We start from the raw sequence: 7,214 nt of genomic DNA, 5'->3' as shown, positions 1-7,214 counted from the left end.
CTTTCTGATAACTTAAGTATAAGTTCAAAACTGCAGACTGATATTGGATTCTTGAAAAGAAAGAAGATAGGGAAAGGGATAAACAGAAAATCAGCAATTACTTCTGTCTTGTTTGTCTGATTCCCAGTCTTGTTCAACCTGTTCAATCAACTCTGTTTTCTTCCAAGTATCAGCTGAGTTCATTAGTTGATTCATATTGTTCGTTTCCCCTGGATTGGTCTGTCTTGGAGTATTATTCCTACTGCATTGTTTGCTGCTACCTGTCTACCATTTCTTGTCGGTTCTAACTGTATCTTGCACTGGGAGTTGTTCTATTGGTACCTGCTGTTACTGCTGCTGTTTGGTATCGCTTCTATTGCCCTACTGACCCCTTGCTCCTTCTGTTGTATCCAATATCCAGGTACATACTAAGACTCGCATTTGATGTAACAATGAAATCATGAATCAAAAGATTTGAAGGAGTTAGAAGCACCTGTTGTATTGCTTATGAATTGCCTTTTAATGTTGTTAAGATTTGTAGTTTCTTGGTCTGATTAGCCTAATAGAGACACATTAGTAAGGTTGTACTTAATTAAAGTTTATGCCAATCTGAAACTGTGACATTTTATTCGTTTAGTAGTACATAAGATGTAAATACAATCCATGAAAATGTGCAGCCATTTTAATACAATTGTTAACTCAAACTCGCTATTTAAGCATGTTTCGAATATGTAAGGGCAAATGATTGTTTAGATCTAGCTAAAGACAATACAGTTTCAAACTCTTGAGTTTCAGTTTGCGTGAAGCAGTTTACAGGATGAGTTTCAAATACCACTAGTCGCATTTCCTAAACAAGCAATTTTAATTAATCTTGTCTGAATAAGTTAAAGTTAGGGAGCTCTTGTAACAGTCGTAGCATTTCATCAATCCCATATACATTTCTTTTATCAAGTTCAAAGCATGTTTTCATGAGGTACGATGTTTCTTCAGTCCGTAAATAATTAATCGGACGATTAGCTAAAATCCGGATTTGGGCCAAACACATAGTTAAAAATAGCACGCATCTTTTCTTCTATTTTTAAGAGATAAACACATCAGAAATGTAACCGTTTTAGGATGTTCCTTCTAAAATAATGAGACGAGCCTCGCCAAATGAGATGTAAATCGCGGGGCCCTCAATAAATAACCTTGATAATTATCTAGAATTCAGGATGGGTCATTTAATAAATTTCATGGCCTTCTACAAAGATAATAACGCGTTAGACTCTGTTGGCGCGGTTTAATTAAATCACATTCTTAAGTTCGGGTGCACATTGATGTGACCCAAATCCAAATCTCAATGAAGTCCAAATGTGTCGACAATCACGGGTGCATTGATTGTGACGTGGTTCGAGACGCATTTTCACGACGTTGCAATTCTGTAAAATAAATGATAATAATAAAAGCGATTAAAACTTAATAAAAGCACATAAGTCACAACATGTATTTAAATCAGATATTTAGCCATTATAACAATTTAAGCGACCGTGCTAGAACCACGGGATTCGAGGGTGCCTAACACCTTCCCTCGGGTCAACAGAATTCCTTACTTAGAATTTCTGGTTCGCAGACTTCATTTGGAAAAGTCGAAAATTTCCTCGATTTGGGATTCAAGATAAACCGGTGACTTGGGACACCAAAAGCCAAACCTTTCCCAAGTGGCGACTCTGAATTAAATAAATAATCCCATTTCGAATATTTGTCACTTAAATTGGAAAAACTCCACCCGCGCATTTTAACCCTTCGGGGCGGGCGCGCAAAAAAGGAGGTGTGACAATTATATGAATTGGATTATTGGAGTTAATCTATGTGGAATACAAAGCCATTTTTTAGCTCTTTTTACGGTTTGTTGAAAAATGCATCAATGCTTAAAACTGACATCAAGCTAACATTAATCACTAACATTCGAGAACTAACATTAGTTACTAACATTATTTACATTGCTATTTAAAATGATGTTATTTACTCAAGTGAACTCGCGATTTCAGAATTAGACCTATTAAACCAACGTGCTGATTTTCATAAGCTATTTGAACCTGTTTTGTGACATAAACTATTTGAAGCTGTTTCACGACTACTGAACAAAAGAATTAAATACAGTATATTCCATAACTAGTAATCACCAACTAAGATTAATTACAATTGATATTCCATGTTTGTAGAAATAGATTCAATCAGTCCGATTTATGCATTTCAAAATCATTCCAATACATACTATGAAATATCAAATGAACTACTGCTTATACATCAAATTAAACACAAAGAAACAGTTATTTTCAGAAATCCATTCCAACAACTCTTTACTTCCTTTGCTGTAAATCTGAGAGTTGTAGAACATGTACCTGGATAACTGAAATACAAGAAGATGAAGGAGCAGTCAGCAACAGTAATAACACAGCAACGCAGTGACAGAACAACCTAGTGACAGATTAAAATGAAGGAACCAGCAGAGTTCCAGCAAACCCAATGAAAACAGTAGCCAATAACCAATAGCAAACTCAGGAAGAACCAATTAAACCCCAGAAATACCACACAGCAACAACGATGAAACCGCAACAGTACTAGTTCTGATATTCAGAAGTAAAAGAAAATACTAACTTTTTAGTTTCTTCGCTCTCAAACACTGAACCTTTTAGATTAAAAAACAGCCTGTTTTTCTTATTCTCAAATTACTGAACTTTTAAATGTTAAAAATCCAGCCTAGACTCTCTGAAAAAGACTGAAAGAGAACTGATTTTCTTTCTCCAAAAACCAACCCCTCTGTGTAAAACATGTACTGTGTAAAACCTGTACTGTGTAAAACCTATCCTCTCCAGATTTTTCAGAAAATCCTCTTATCCTCTCTCAAAACTCCCCCTTTTTACTGCCTATTAATGACTCTATTTATAACCCAAAACAGGTATGGGCAACATATTTTAATCAATCTTTTTTGAACTTTTCATATCATTATGTTTTGTTCCCCACACTTGCATGTCTTGTCCCCCACTATTTTAAACAAATGTATTAATTCCCACTACCACATGTCTTTTCTTTATATAATTCTCTTATTCCCCACTACTGCATGTTTTGTCCCTCACTATATTAAACAATGTATTAATTCCCACTACCACATGTCTTGTCCCCCGCTATGTATTAAACAATGTATTATTTTAATATTATTAGTACTTAGTGGACAGAGCACTCAAATTAATCATTTTTTTTAAAACTTAAAATCCCGAAAATGCCCCTGAAACTACTGAAATTACCATTCTACCCCATCAGCTATATCCAATCCTCCTAAGTCAATTAACCAAACTTTAGCAGCTATAACCAATTCATCTAATCAATTTTCAATTAATAATCAAATTCTGATTAAACAAACTCGCCAAACAAACCCCTAATCGCCAATGTTGATGAATTAACAACAGATTCAGATTCATATCAGAACAAACTTAACGGAAAAAGCGAGTAGATTTCAATCACTAAACTTGAGCATCAATTGAACTCAAAACTGTAGGAAAGTCATCCAAAACGCACACACACACACACACAATTTCAACGAATATGTAGTAGGAATATCATACGAAAATGTTATCAAAAATGAAACCACATAGTAAAACAAAACCAAAGAAAAAGCAACAAAAATCCGTGAACGAACTATGGCTGACCTTTATGCTAACGATTCGATGTCGAACAATGTTGAACTTCCGATGAAACACAACTTCATTCACAACATTGTTTCGACGCTTGACTAATAGACACGGACTCGAACGGAACCTCGAATGGATGGTGAAGACCTCAAACCAACCTCAGCTTAAAACTGTTTTGCGTGTGTGCACGTGGTTTCTGGTGGACTGGTAGTTCTATTGTGTTTTAGAGAGGAAGGGTCATTGGAAGGGCTGGAGATCGGTATTTGATCTAGTTGAGAGTGATTTAAGAGATGAGGGTCGTTTGGAGTGAGGTCGTGGAGAAACAGCTAGTTTTGTGGTTAGGTCTTCATGGAGAAGATGATAGAAACAAATGTCTTCTCTTAGGTCTAAGTGTATTCAGGGGTTGAAGGAGATGAACGACTATTTGTGGTGTATTGGCTGGTGTTGCGACTGACTGGAGATGGAGTTGGGGTGAGCAGCTGTGGCTTGGAAGAAGAAGCAGTGGCGTGACAGTAGAGCTGGTTGCGTCGCTGGTTTGGAGGTGAACGATTATGGTCATGATGGATGTGAGGAGGAGCTGCTGGTGAGGACGATGATGAGGCTGGTTGGTTTCGAGAGGGACATGGTCGTGAGCAGCTGGTCGTCAGCTGGATGATGACGGGCGAAGCAGCAGCAGTCATGACGGGAGGCTGGTTGTTTCGACGAAGATGAAGGAAGCAGCAGCAGTAGCAGATGTTCGTCGCTTGGTTGCTGCTGGACGTGAGGAGCAGTGACTGACGAAGGCGGAGGGTAGCCATGGACGTGGTCATTTGGACGACGCTGAAGAAGAAAGCAGCCATGGGGGTGGTCACTTGGAGCTGGAGGGGTAGGCAGCCATGGAAGGGTTGGCTCGAAGAAGAAGGAGAAAGAAGAGGGGGCGGGTGTTTAGGGTTTTTGGGGTTAGGAATGAAAAATGGAAGAAATGGGGGTGTTTGGGTTAGGGGCGTACCGGGTCGGTGGGTTTTTTGGGTTGGATAAGGGGTTATTTGGTTTGGTCCTGGTTGATTTAATTTAAAAGGTGGTCCAGTCCGATTTTCTTCTTATTTTCATTGCTTCTTTTTCTTCTTTTATTTTTCTTTAAATAAAACTAAAATTCTAAAAATCCTAAATTAGCCTATAAAACTAAATTAATTTATAAAAATGCTAATTAACTCTTAATAACAATTAACACATAATTAAATAGCAATTACGATAAAATCACACAATTTGGACATTAAATGCTAAAAATGCAACGTACATTATTTTTATGATTTTTTGTTCTTGTAAAACAAACTTAATTGGTCCTAATTATAGAATTAAATACTAAATGCAAATGCGACATATTTTGTATTTTTTATTAATTTAATAAATAAACATGTACAGACAAATACCAATAATTATCCAAAAATGCCACGAAAATTCTCAAAATTGCACACAAAGGAAAATTGTTTTATTTTGAATTTTTGGGAGTAATTCTCACATAGGGAAAAAATCACGTGCTCACACCCATCACCTTTCGTCTCTTCCTTCATTTGACTATAGGTGTTGTTACATTCTACCGTTTTCATCCATGTATCACACCTTATTCATAATGCTTTCTTATCTCTCTTTTCATTGCTCTGCTAATGTTTTTGTCTATCCCTTTTCTTGTAAAAACTTCAATACGACATTTTTTCACTTTTAGCTTTCCTTTGCTCCATCCCGTGGCTCTTCAAGTTGCTTAACGTTCTCGCTTTACTAGGGACGCGAGCCACACTAAGGTAATATGTATCCCTTCAAGGCTTATAGTGCATGTCTTTGAAGTACTCATATTTGGCTGCACTATTTTAAAGTGCACCATCTGGGTGTCTGACAAGGAGATCTATTAGAACACTTGCAATATGCTTCGGAAATGTCAACTGACACAATCAATTCATCTATCATATCTTCTTATTCTACTTTTGTTAACCCCCATAGGGCATATCTGGAATGGGTGCGACCAAATGTATATACCTCTGTTACTATTGAATATAACTCAAAAAGCTTATGTTCCTCTGCCTCAATTATAAATGTTCTTAACCTTCATTAAAGTACCTCGTACCCTTTTTCACCTTGCTCATTTTACTTGCTGAAACTTGTACTTATCTTCTTAATCTCTCATTGTCCTTGACCATAAAGATGGATAGGCATTCTTGCCTTAAGGCTTCTTATTAGGAAGCTTACACCCTTCAGTACACACAAGGTCTGCTAAAGACCTCATATTTACTTAATTGAAGGCATCACACAAAATTCCAATTCCTCTGACTCAGCTCGTCCACAATCATCTCTCTTTCCAAACTTCATTCCAGATGTAGTTATCGTCTTATTACGAATAATAAAAAAAATCGGAATTAGGATTCTTATAAGTGAGCTCTACCACACGATCTAGAGTAAGAAAAAAAGAGTGACAATCCTAAATGCCTGTAGCCTCCTTCTTATAAGTGTGGTGCATGACACACCCATAAACAAAACTCTACTAGACACGGCTTGTAGACTCCCTAGGACAGAACTGCTCTGATACCACTTTTGTCACTACCCAAACCGATGGGCCGCAACGGGCACCCGGTACCTTACTCAACCAAGTACCAACGTAGCATATCTTTCTTATTACATCATTATATACACGTGACATACGGGCCTAGTAGGCCAATATAATCATTTATAAACTCAAACATGGGTCGACAAGGCCGTATAATCTTTCACGTATACGACATATGTCTACAAGCCTCTAAGAATACATAAATATCATAGAGGTCGGGATAGAGTCCCGGTATACCAAACAATACACGTCTAAATCATACTAACCAAACAAGCAACTCCGAAGCAAATGGAGCGCACCAATATCTTCCGCTGAGATGATAACCTACTTAGAGGGCTCTCGACCTATCTATCAGGACCTGCGGGCATGAAACGCAGTGTCCCCAAGAAAAAGGGACGTCAGTACGAATAATATACCGAGTATGTAAGGCACATAAGTAAGTACATCAGAGACATAGAAGAAATATAGAGTATATGACTCAACCTGCAAGTCTGAATAACTTTGTAAATCATAAATTAATTTTAGCATCATGCATATGCGTATGAATGTCATGTCATGCATAGGTACATGTTTCATAACATCATCAGACTCTGAGGGCATTCCATTATATCATATCGGCCACTGTGGGCAAAATCATCATCGTATACCAACTGATCAAGTGGTGGTGCATATATAACGTCATAACCTTTCCCATATCCCATGTACATATATATACATACATATATACGCGTATTTAACGCCGTTTGAATACATACATATATATGCGTATATAACGCCATTTGAATACATACATATATACACGTATATAACGCCGTTTGAATCATATTTCAGCCACTGTGGGCAACATCATCATCATATACCAGCTGATCAGGTGGTGGTGCGCATATAACGTCGTAACCTTTTCCCATATCCCATATACATATATATACATATATACGCGTATATAACGTCGTCTGAGTCATGGGTCAATGTACATGTATAAATGCATGAAA

Source organism: Nicotiana sylvestris, chromosome 6, assembly GCF_000393655.2.
Source record: "Nicotiana sylvestris chromosome 6, ASM39365v2, whole genome shotgun sequence".
Lineage (NCBI taxonomy): Eukaryota > Viridiplantae > Streptophyta > Magnoliopsida > Solanales > Solanaceae > Nicotiana > Nicotiana sylvestris.
This window is presented reverse-complemented; position numbering follows the sequence as displayed.